Below are 12,322 nucleotides of genomic sequence, written 5' to 3'. Positions count from 1 at the left end.
GGAGATGACGCAGATATATACCTGGAAAAACCAAGATAATCAACTGTAAAACTATTAGGAATAAAAGAATTAGCAAAAACAGTTCTAAAAATTAAGTAAAATCCATAGCCTTTTTTACATGCAACAATAGCAAACATAACAGAAATAAAAAGTTCCACTTCAAGATGAAACAAAGAAAGTAAAAATGGCTAGAAATAAGATTATTAAAAATGTGCAGTATGAAGAAAAATTTAAATTCTGTTGACCAAACTGAAAGGACGATTGAATACATGGAGAAATACTCTGTTGGTGGAAGGAAAATCTACCCTGAAAAAGGTATCAGTTCTTCCTAATTTTACCTAAAAATTTAATGTGATCCCAATAAAAATAGCATCAATTTAATATCCAAATAATAGAAATTTCTGAAAGAAAGAAGAAAGAAAAGCGGCTGTCTGGGCACCCCCTCCGAGCCCCATCTAGTGGCCTCGCCCACTGCCTGAGAACAGCTGGCTGGGTCCCCTCTGTGCAGCACCATCTGGTGGCTTCACTCACCGCCCAAGTGGCTGGCTGGGCCCCCTCTCCACAGCCCTGTCTCGTGGCCGTGCTCATTGCTCTTAGGCAGTTGAGAGGGTGCTGAATGTTCCCAACACAAACAGATGACAAATGTTTGAGGTGATGGATATGTTAAATACCATGGTATGATCATTGCACACTGTATAAATGTATACAAATATCCTATAGTACTCTATAAATATACACAATTATCATGGGTCCATTAAGAAAAAATAAATTAAAAGAAAAGATTTTCAGAGATAGCAGTAGACTAGAGGTTACCAGAAAAGGGAGAAGGAATAATGAGATGTTATTGCTTAGTGGGTAGAGTTTAGGATGACAAAATGTTTTGGAACTAGACAGAGGTAGTGGTTGCACAGCATTGTGGATAGAATTAATTCCACACGATTGTATATTTAAAAATGCTTAAAATGGTAATTCTTGTGTTATGTATGTTTTATCACCAAAAAAAAGAGGAAAAAAGAATTTCTGTCTGATAGTTCATATCTGGCTGAGATATCACCTAAGCACAGGGATCGGGGTTGGCCGGGTAACTCAGCTAGTTAGAGCCCAGTGTTCTAACACCGAGGTCAATACAGCATCCCCACCAAGTGACACTCAGAGGAGTGTTCTCAATTCTGAAGAGATCCATATGTCATTAAACAGCTTTCCAAGGAATGCCTTCAATCTGTTGATGTCCTCTGAGAGCAAGTTTGTGAGATCTTGGACAAAATGAGTCACAAACCACGTCCAGGAGCCATCTGGTTTTTTTGCCTTCACCCTGAGCAAAATATTTAAGTAAATTTTCTTGAAGCTGTGTGTAAATGATGAAGGTATTCAGAAACTACAAGGAGCCATCTGGGAGTGTCCCGCTGTTTTCCTGCCTAGTCGTCAAAGTTACATTAACCTTCTGATGTCTTTTCTCTTGTACGACTATGACTTGCCTGTGCCTGTTATAGCAGCAGGAAGGGACCTCCTGGGAATGAGAATGGTTGGTGAGCTGCTGCGGATGTCACGCACCTTTTTCATGTGGTGCATCTTCAGTGGCGACCAACTCTATCGGGCTGTGTTCTCTGAATACGTAAAAACCATATTATGGAATGGGTATGCTCCTGTTGAATTTTTCCTCGAAGGGACAAGGAGCCACTCTGCCAAGACATTGACTCCTAAATTTGGTCTTCTGAATATTGTGATGGAACCATTTTTCAAAATAGAAATTTCGATTCCTGCCTTGTCCCACTTAGCATCAGTTATGATAAGATATTGGGAGAAACTCTTCATGTGTATGAGCCTCTAGGGGTTCCTAAGCCAAAAGAATCTACAATTGGGTTGTTGAAAGCCAGAAGGACTCTGAAAATTTGAAAACATCCATGTGTACTTTGGAGACCCTGTGCCACTTTGATCTCTGGCAGCTGGGAGGATGAGCCAGAGCCCATAAAACTTGGTTCTGAGATACACTCCTCAGAAAGTCTGAGGACATGCATGCCTCTGTCACTGAAGCTGCCTACGGAATGCAGCTCTTGCAAACCAAAAACCTGGTTCCGAGACTGAGGGCTCTAAAGAGTTGCTGTTTTGCTTCAGAACCAGCCGTCCATGGCCTTCGACCCTCTGGTGGAAAAGACTTTACGGCTAAAAAGCTTAACCCAGGCATTCGGAGGGTTTCTCATTTGGCCCAATAACGGGCCCACTGGAGAAGTGTCCAGTCCAGCATTCTCCTGCATTCCAACAGTGCCAGCCTTGTCAGAGACCAGGTGATTCTGAAAGTGGACACCGGGGACTCAGAAGCAGTCAATGGACTTATCTTCCAGCACGTCACTCTCCTCATGTGCTCGGCATAGAGGAACCAGCTGCTCAGCATTTTTGTCCATCCCTCCTTAGTAGCTGTAGCATTGCAGACGATGCCTGGGTTCAGGAAAGAGGATGTCTACAGATGCTTTTGCTTCCTATGTGACATTTTTTCAGATGAGCTCGTCTTCCTTCCAGGAAACATACTAAAGGACTTAGAAGAAGGCTGTTACCTGCTTTGTAAAAGTGAGGCTATATGGTGCTATGAGGGACATCCTAGTAACAGAGAAAGGAGGTACTGTGTTAGAATTTTTTTTTTTTTTTTTTTTGTCTTTTTCCATGTCCGGCAACGGATTGCAACCCTCAGTGTCGCCCCCGTACCGGNAGCTTTGCCTGCGATCTCCCTGCCTGTGCCTCAGCCCGGAAACTCTCCCAAGGCAGTTGCCGGGACAGTTCCAGGGCTAAGTAGTCTGTTTCCCTTCTCTCCTTTATTGCCTCATGTCCAATGAGTTAAAAATTATTGCTTTGTATGTTTTGTTTCATTTTGTCTTTTCTTATTTCAGACAGGAGGATAAATCTATTCCTTGTTAATCCATCTTGGTTGGAAGCAAAAGCTCCCCGTTTTATTTATTTTATTTACCACTGCATTTTATACACATTTTCCCATTATACTGACTAATTCTTTATACATTGTTTTAAACGCATCAGTCACATTTGTTTGTTTAGTGTTGACATTTTTCTAAAGGCGCTCACAACATTGTATCAAACTCAGAATTATTTAATAATTTCCATTACTTAAGAATGCCAGCTTTTTTTTTTTTTTTTTTTTTGTTTTTTGTTTTTTTTTTTCCGTGTCCAGCAACGGATCGCAACCCTCAGTGTTGCCCCCGTACCGGACCGGGGACCGGCAACGGGATCGCAAGCCTCGGTGTTGCTCCCGCGCCTCGCTCAGCCAGTGAGCGGGAGCCGGTCTGTATGTGGGATCCGAACCCTCCGACGGGAGCGCCGCCGCGCTTCCCAAGCGGCGCACTATCCAGTGCACCACCGGGCCGGCCCATGTGTTAGAATTTTTAATAAGACTCTTTAAACCTTGTGTGGAATGTTATCAGATAATTTGCAAACAGCCCTTGAAAGAAGTCGACGACTACATCACTGAGAAACAGCACTTGGCTGCAGTTAGAAAAGTCACAAGTCAGATTCTGGATCAAGGTGCCTCTCTGTGTTATGATGCATTATCTTCTGATGTGCAGAAAAATGCCCTAGAAGCTTGTGTGAGGCTCAGTGTGGTACAGAAGAAGAAGGTAAGTGATGATGTACATTTAATGTGAATGAACCTGCCACAACCAAATCAGCAGAAATGCTTGGTTGTAAGGTACCAAAAGGAAAACCAGCCACTGCAAAACTTTAACAATTGTCAAACAGTTACGGAAAATTTGGTCACAATTTTGTCATCAGAGGAATTTCATTGCAACAAACAGGGAAGCAGAAGAGACACATCTTCTCGTCCTACGTAAGACTCAGAACAGTGGACTCGGGAGAGAGGGGAGATGGTCAGTGTGAGCGATCAGTGAGCTCGTCCCCAGCACAGTGGCTAAAAGGCATTCATATCCAACTCTGTGTGAGTGTTAAAATAAAATAATCTTTTGGAAACATGTCTGGAAAAGCCATATATATAAGCCCCATACCGGCCAGCCGCACCTCCCAAGGAAAGTATAAGGATAGAACAGTTTTTGTTTTCCTCATTAAAAAAAACAAAACCAAAAACAAACCTATTTATTGTGGCAAAGTTTAAACATATTTAAAAGTAGAAACAATAGTGTAATTAACTCCCATGGACCTGACCCTCAGGCTCAACAATAATCAGATCACGGCCAATCCTGCTGCATCTACACCCTATCCACAACTCCCCCTCCTGCCAGTGAGTCTTCCTGAAAGATAAGGACTTAAAACATAAGAATAATGCCTTTATTACATCTACATAATAACGTTGAACAATATCAGATACCCAGTGTTCAAATTTACAATTGTCTCATTAACGTCACACATTGTAAAAAAATACATAGCTTGTTTGGATCAGGATCCATACAATGTCTACACATTGGAAATAGTTTGCTTTCTAAACCTTTTAATCTGTAGTTTCTTCCCCTGTCTATTTTCCTTGCAAATCATTTTCTTGCAAATGCTTTCTTTTCCCCTTGAAATTTATTTTTGTTGAAGAAACTGGGTTGCGTGACCTCTCATGTTCCCCGTGTTTCAGACTATTTCGCAGACCGTTTCCACAGTGTCAGTGTTCTCCCTATTTCCTGGAAATTGGCATTTAGGCCTAGAGGAGAAAAAGGACATCCCTTGGCACCCTTTGTCAAGAAGCTAATGAGGGTGTGTTTTACTAAAACAGCAGAGTAGACCAATGCCCTGCAATCTAGCTCAGGAGAGATGCAAAAATGCCTCCTTGGACGATGCGGAGGTGAGTCCCCGGACGTCAGCTGTGTGGCAGATGCTGGGGGCAAAGTCAGGATCAGAGCAGAATGGGAGGGGCTCCAAGGAAAATGTCTCCAAGAAAAAACTGAAATTGATGTTACACCTGACGTGTTTGATCAGAGGAGCACAGATTTTCAATTCCATACCAGAGTTAGGGACTGACTGGGTGGTAACCATATAGAAAGCTAAGAAATATAAAAAATATTGTATAGAAAAGATATAAAAGCATAGTCCACTGCTGGTTTGGCAATGGATAATACTTACCTAGGCATAATTATGTAAACACTGAATATTGACTTAACTTAAAAGGTCAGTATAACTCTATTGAGAGAATGAGAGAAGAGAATTGTATAGATTGCATGTTTGCTCACCTGTATACGTTGGGAGGGACGGGGCAAGAGAGCCAAATACACATCTTCTGTAGTTGGAAATCAATCGGTAATACCTACAACTAGAAAATCAAGAAATATTAGAAAAGGCATAAGTGGTAGTCTAATGGCCTCCAAAGAGACCCAGGGCTCATCCCTGGAGCCTGTGAATGTTATATAATATGACAAAAGGAACTTTGCAGAAGTGGTTAAGTTCAAATTTTTGAGATGGGGAAATTTTCCTGGATTATTCAGTTGAATTCAAAATATAATCACAAGGGTCCTTATAAGAAGGAGGCAGAAGGAAATTTGACCACAGTAGGAAAGAAGTCAATGTGACCACAAAAGCAGAGATTAAAGTGATGGAACCAGGAGCCAAGGAATGCTGGCAGCCTCTAAATATGGAAGAGACAAAGAACAGATTCTCCACCAGATCCTCCAGAAGGAACCAGCCCTGCGGACACCTCCACGTTAGCCCCTTGACTCATTTTGGACTTTTGATACCCAGAACAGTAATAGAATAAATTTAAGTTGTTTTAACCCCTTAAATTTGTGGTAATTTGTTACAGCAGGAACAGAAAACCAATACAGCTCATTATTTGATATATGAAGGTAAATATTAGAAGCAGCAGCTAAAATATTGAATGAGGATGATGCCAGGGCTAGATGGGATTTGATATGAGTGGTTTTTCTTATAAGCTTGTTGGTACCATCTGACTTTTAAATATGCATATGTCTTACATTACTCTGATAAAACTAAAAATGCAATTTCAAAAAATATACCAGGACCAGGTATTTTACAAGTGTGTTATGGCAAATACTGAAGGTTCTTATGCAAACATGAAGAAGAGAAAAAGAGCAAATTCCCCCAATTCACTCTACGAGGCTGGTATAACTGTGATGACAAACCAGACAAGAACAGCAGAAGAAGAGATTGGGGGTCAAACTCACTGATAAACAAATATACAAAAAAACTAAAGAAAGTATTGGCCAACTGAACCCAGCAATGTAGATAAGTGTATGTGTATTCGTTTTCTATTGATGCTGTAACAAACTACCACAAACTTACAGGCTTAAAACAATACAGTTTATTATCTCACATTTCTATAGGTCAGAGGTCGAATATTGTCTCACTCGGTGAAAATCAAGGTGCCTGCAGAGCTGTGTTCTTTTCCAGAGCCTCTCAAGGAATATCCGTTCCCTTTTCATTCAAGTTGTTGGCAGGATTCAGTTCCTTGCAGCTGTAGGACTGAGTTCCCAATGCTGCCTGTCAGATGAGAGCCATTTCCAGCTTCCAGAGACCACCAATGTTCCCTGGCTCCTGGCCCTCTTCCTCCATCTTCAAAGCCAACAATCTTGAGTCAAGTCTTCACACCACATCTCTCTGACTCATTCTTCTAGCTTCCTCTTCCACCTTCAAGGGCTCATGATTAACTTAGCCCACCTCATATTAAGCTCCATATATTAAGGTCTGTCACTTTAATTCTATTTGGGAAGTTCCTTTTGACATGCAAGGTAATATATTCACATGTTCCAAGGTATATTCATACATATCTCCTCTAGACTAGGGTGTGATCCTTTGGCGGGCCATTATCCTGCCTACCATGGTGTACATATACATTTACATCATGGTCAAATAAGGTTTATCAAAGCAGTGCTATTGAAGATGTTTTATAATAGTTTAATGTTAGAAAGTCCATTAATGTAAATTCGTCACAATAGATAAATGAAAAAAATAAATTAAGATCATTTTAATAAATACAGAAAAAGCATTTGATAATATTCAGTACCCATTTATGATAAATACTATTATTAAATCAGAGTTAGAAGAACTTCCCTAACCTCACATGTGATATCAACCTAAACCTTAAACCAAATATCATTCTTCATGGCACAGTATTTAAGCCATTTCCTTAAACCAAAATAAGGCAAGGATACTCACCATGAGTAGTTCCAACTAACATTGTCCTAGCCTGTGAGAAATACCCTCACCCATCCAATGCCAAAGGATGGACATGGATGACATGGGGTACGGCGAAGTGAGACTTTAATTACAGCCTTGCATGCAAGGTTGGGGTGTCTGAAGGGCAGGCACACGGAACAGGTCTGTAACAAGCAATTTATTTCTTAGTATGCAAGTTCCTCCCCTCACCTCATCATTGGCTGTGAGTACTACAGGATGCACAATCTTCCCAGACGGTGCCTAAAATTTATTATCCCCTTGCAAGGAATTTCTTTGTCTGGGGGCTCAGAATGAGCCCATGAAAAGGGCCCACTGAAACCCTGTGAAAGGAGAAACACTAGGGAATGAAGAGAATAATAAAGAGCTAGTAACTCATTACCATCTCAAAGAGAGCTTTTTATCTGTTTAGAGACCCTCCCAGAGTGGGCTGGACCAGTCAGACAACTTTTGGGCTGGGCCTGAATCAGTTAAAACATCCTCAGCCAAGTCATTTTTGAAAATGAATCACTTAGATTATTTTCTCACATAGCCATTCTAGCCAAAACAAGAAGGCTAGGAAAATAAGTAAAGGTCTTAGAAGGCAAAAAACAAGATTGTTGCTATGCTCATGTGAAATAATTATTTTCATGGAGAATCCCCAAAAGAATCAACAAACTATTAGAAATAATTATAAAAATTCAGCAATTTTGTTAAATACGAAACAAATACAAAAAAATTCCTACACATCAACAACAAACAATATATAATGTATATATACTATACATATTCTTTATATATACATAAATTTAAATATGTATAACATTAAAAATGATAACAAACACCAAAAAGTACCTAGGAACAAATCTAACAAAATATATACAAAATCTCCACGGAGAAAAACATAGAACTTTACTCAATGATATAATAGAAAACATAAAGAAACAAAGATATACCATGTTCATGGGGAAGACTCAATACTGACACCCACATAAGCCAATAATTTTAATATAGTGGCAATCAAAATCTCCACAGGGTTTTTTTGTGGAACCTAACAAGCTGATTTCAAAATTTCTGTGGAAGAGGAAAGGATCAAGAATAGCCAACACACCCCCTAAAGAGAATAGAACATTCAGACATATTAGAAAGCCACATAGGTAAAGAGGAAGTACTCACCATGCCACACTATAGTTGCTGTTTTAGGAGTATACTCTCCACTAAGAGAACTCCCTGACTGCTGTCACTGTTCCTGGCACATGCGGAGGGTTAATTTAAGTTTGCCCGATGCATGAATCAACCTTATTTCTTTTCTTCAGGAGTCAGGAACATCACACCCTCTGCATTTGGCTCCCACAGGGACTTGGGCCAGCCTGTCCTGATCTAGCTAGTTCTCCACCATCTCCTAGGGACCATTTAGGGCCCCTGTATCTTCTCATAGTTGTGAAATGTGCCCTGTCCAGGTGTCAGGTGCCAGGGAGAGTCTGCTCTTACTCTGCCAGGAATGCCCACATGAGTTGGCCCCACCCAGCCTTCCATTCTTGCTGGTTTTTAAAAAATTAGTTCATGTATTTGAAAGAAAGTGAGCCGAGATGCTGGGTAACATTCAAGCTTTATTAAAGGAAGAAAATCTGCCAGGCTGTGCTCAGAGTGGCAGGCAGCCCAGGGCTGCCCTGAAAAGGGGACAGCACCAGATGTGGGGGTGGTAGAACTTATATAGGGCACCAAGGGCTGGCTGATACCATCAAGGAGGGTCATTATGCTAATGTGGATCAGGGTGGAGAACTGCATCCTTACTGAAGCAAAAGGGTTTCTGTTTAAGTCAGGAGGCTTCTCGTAAAAGGAAGGAGGAGGGGAGGGGAGGAGGTGGGCAGCGCCATTTTGTATTTGGGCTTGTCTAAAGTGGCGCTGGTTATGTTGCAGATCTATTATTCCTGCCTTTTAAGTATAAGAAAAAGGGGAAAAGGGCAGAGGTCTCATTCTTCTGAAGTTACTTCCTGCTGGAGATGGGCGAAGATATGGAAAAAATAAAAGATTTAAGTGGCAGGGTATTGGTTTCATGTGGGGAGACTGTATTCCTCCAGGGAAGGGTCGCTGATTCTGAGGGGCTGATATCCTCCTTGCAGGGACAATTCAGCAACCTTTTGGTTGGTGAAAGCCTGCATACATTCCTGGAAGAAATTAGAGAAACACCAAAAGAGACAGGGACCAAAAAGCAGGAGGAGGAACAGTTAGGGGTCCTAGTAGGGGCATAAGCCAGGGTATCCAAGGGTTCAGTGAAATGGTTTAAGTTGTTTTGGATCACCCCAGACCCATTTACATAATAACAGCGTTCCTCCCCCAAGAAGAGGCAGGTGCCTTTCTTCTTGGCTGTAAGGAAGTAAAGGGCCCCACAGTTCTGTAAAGCGAGTGTCGTGAGTGAGGTGACCTGTCACTGGAGGGAGGAGATGGTATCTATGCTTAGTTCTTCCGAGAGTTTTTGATAGAATTGAGAGGCAGTAGCAGGGCCCGCTATGCCAGTCCCAGTTGCAGGAAGGATCCCTGCCCCAATTAAAAAGGTACAATTAGTGCCCTATGGGAGCAGGGGCACTTCGTGGGGGTGGGGCAAAGTTAGTCCCAGTCCCCTCTGTCTGGATGGTGATATCAGGGATGAGCCAAAGGAATATGTGAGAAATCACACCAGGGGGGCAGGCAACAGGATAACATAGTTTTACAAAGGAAATATATTCCAGTTTTAGGGCACGGATGAGGAGGGGGAACTGAGTGGCAGCGTTTGGTGTTAGTAAGGCAGAGTGTGCGCAAGCCCCGCATAATGCTGACAGTCCTCACTGAGGTGACATTAGAGGAAAGTGAAGATGTTTGTGGAAACATTGGGGCTGCATTGACAGGGAGGGGGTGACCACAGAAAGTTTCTCGCAAAGTGGGAGACAGATGAGTCGCTCAGGGACCAGTCTGATTCACTAAGGACTGCATCGTCCCTGCAGACCTGGAACTTCCATGTTCCAGGTAAGGGGGAGCATTGAGATAGGAGGAAAAACACGGGAAGGATGCGAAGGGTTAGGAGCCAAAAGAATTTAAAGGGCACATTGCCACAGTGAAATTGCTAAGAATCATCCTACCGATAGGAGGTGAAGGAGGCCAGGAGAAATCTTCCTATAATGTTACAATCTTTTGGGCAGCTGCTGCCAATCCTGTAGCAAGTACTAGAACAGACAGTATAATAGTAGCTCTTGTGCGAGGGATGTGAAGCGGCCTGCAAGAGTGAGAGGAAAATCACCGGGGGAAAGATCATCCTTCTTCTGGGATTGGGGGAGAGCGAAGGTCCTGGAGATTTTCAGTTCTGTGGGTCCTAAAATGGATGAAGTGTGAGGAGATCTTGGGTTGGGGGTTGAGCGGAGGGACCCCTCTGGCTTGGTGTTAACAGATTCTTTGGGAAAAGTCTCAGGTGCTAGTTTTACCAAGAGTAAGTGATACCAAGGGACCTTTCCTGGTACTTTTACTGCCGTGGGGGTGGTGAGAAGTACTGTGTAAGGCCCTTCCCAGCATGGTGAGAAGGGATTTGGGGTTTGGGTCTTAATATACATTTGCCGTCCTGGGCTTAGTTTAAAGTCTAAGGGGATGGTGGGGAAAGGATGAGGCAATAGAAGGTTGTCCTGTTCCCTAACATCCCTAATGAGTGAAAGAGTAGGGAGATACTGGCCTAAAGGCGATGAGCTGGAAGGGAGAGGTGTGACAGTGAAGGGCCGACTGTACATAAGTTCGAGAGGGCTGAGGCCTGTGGGCTTGCAGGGGGCAGCCCGTAGGCAAGTGAGTGACTGGTGGGGAGGCCAAAACGAGGGATGATTTCTGAGGTGAGAGCATGCGTTACTGCTGTAGCATCCTCTGAAGTGCAGGGAAAAGCCTCAATCCAACCTGAAAAGGTATCTACTAAGGTTAGAAGATAGCCTGTCCTTTTGTGGGAGAGTAATATAAGGGCTGAAGAAGGCATAGGAAGAGTTCATAGCCTATATGAACTGAATTATGGAAATCTAAAAGGATTTGCTCAGCTTGTGTAGAAGGGAGGACATAGCAATCAGAGAGAGTATACCAGTTGTCCTTTCTCAGTGCCTCCAACTATTGGAAGTGTTGTATTTTTTGGAGTGTGAATTGGGATAAGGGCATAGGGGCCATGAGAAGGACCTGAGCAGGAGAGGAAGAGTGGGGCCTGGTAATCGAGCAGCCTGTTTTATGGTTAGATCCACCAGTTCCTTTCCCTGGGCTATGGGGTCGTTGGAGGTTTGGTGTCCTCTGCAGTGTATAACCCCAACCTCCTTTGGGAGTTGTGCAGCCTCAACAGCTTGTGTTAGATTTACTATGGCATAACCCATCTGGGGGGCAGGCATGGAGGTGCCCATCTATAAACCATGTAATGGGATATAGGGAGATTTGTGGAAAGGGATTGAGAAAGAGGAAAGCCTCCATGCAGTTATGTTTTAAGGGTCATGAATGTTTGGGGATGAGAGTGGCTGGATTTTAAGGGAGAGTAAGATTTAAAGGAGAACTGGGAGTTTTCAATGAAAGTAAGGTGAATATGTTGTAGGCGGGGAGGGGAGAGAACTGACTTGGACTTATGGCTGAGAAGGACTTGACTGTGTGTTGTCTAAAAGTTAGTTTAGAGGTTTCTTGTGCCAAAAGGGCAGCTGCCACCAAGGCCCATAAACAGGGGCCCATTCTCAAGATGTGGCATCTAGTTGTTTAGAGAGGTATACAACTGGGGAGAAAAATATCTCCTGCCTTTTGTCCAAAAACCCTGACTGCCAATCCTTGGGTTTCAGTGATGTATAGGATAAAAGGATGAGATAGGTTTGGGAGAGATAGAGCTGGGGCTACAAGGAGAGTGGCTTTTAATCACTGGAAGGGAGAATGAATGGGCTTTGTGGGATCTAAGGCAAGGGCATAATCCCCTTTGGCTGCCCCATAAAGTGGCTTTGCTAGCACGCCAAAGTTAGGAATCCATAGGCACAGATACCCTGCAAGCCCCAAGAAAGAAAGGATTTTACCATTTGTGGTAGGAGTATGGAGTTCAGAAATTAGACTCTTGAACTAAAGGAGAAGAAATTTGGGCCTTGCTGGAAACACTGGATATCCCCTGGATGCCAGGAAATTAAGGAGAGCAACAGTGTGGGCCCGTGAATCCTCATAGGAGGGGCTCCAAAGGAGGAGGTCATCCACATAGTGTATTAAA

At 42.8% G+C, this 12,322-nt stretch overlaps 1 pseudogene; it reads left to right on the top strand.

The window, feature by feature from the left end:
- Positions 1-218: 218 nt before the first annotated feature.
- LOC103594886 lies at positions 219-3,724 on the top strand (annotated as a pseudogene).
- Positions 3,725-12,322: the final 8,598 nt, after the last annotated feature.

The sequence above is a fragment of the Galeopterus variegatus genome, unplaced genomic scaffold (assembly GCF_000696425.1).
Source record: "Galeopterus variegatus unplaced genomic scaffold, G_variegatus-3.0.2 Scaffold1638, whole genome shotgun sequence".
Taxonomy (NCBI): Eukaryota; Metazoa; Chordata; class Mammalia; order Dermoptera; family Cynocephalidae; genus Galeopterus; species Galeopterus variegatus.
Note: the sequence above shows the minus strand (reverse complement) of the source record. Positions and strands in the feature narration are given on the sequence as shown.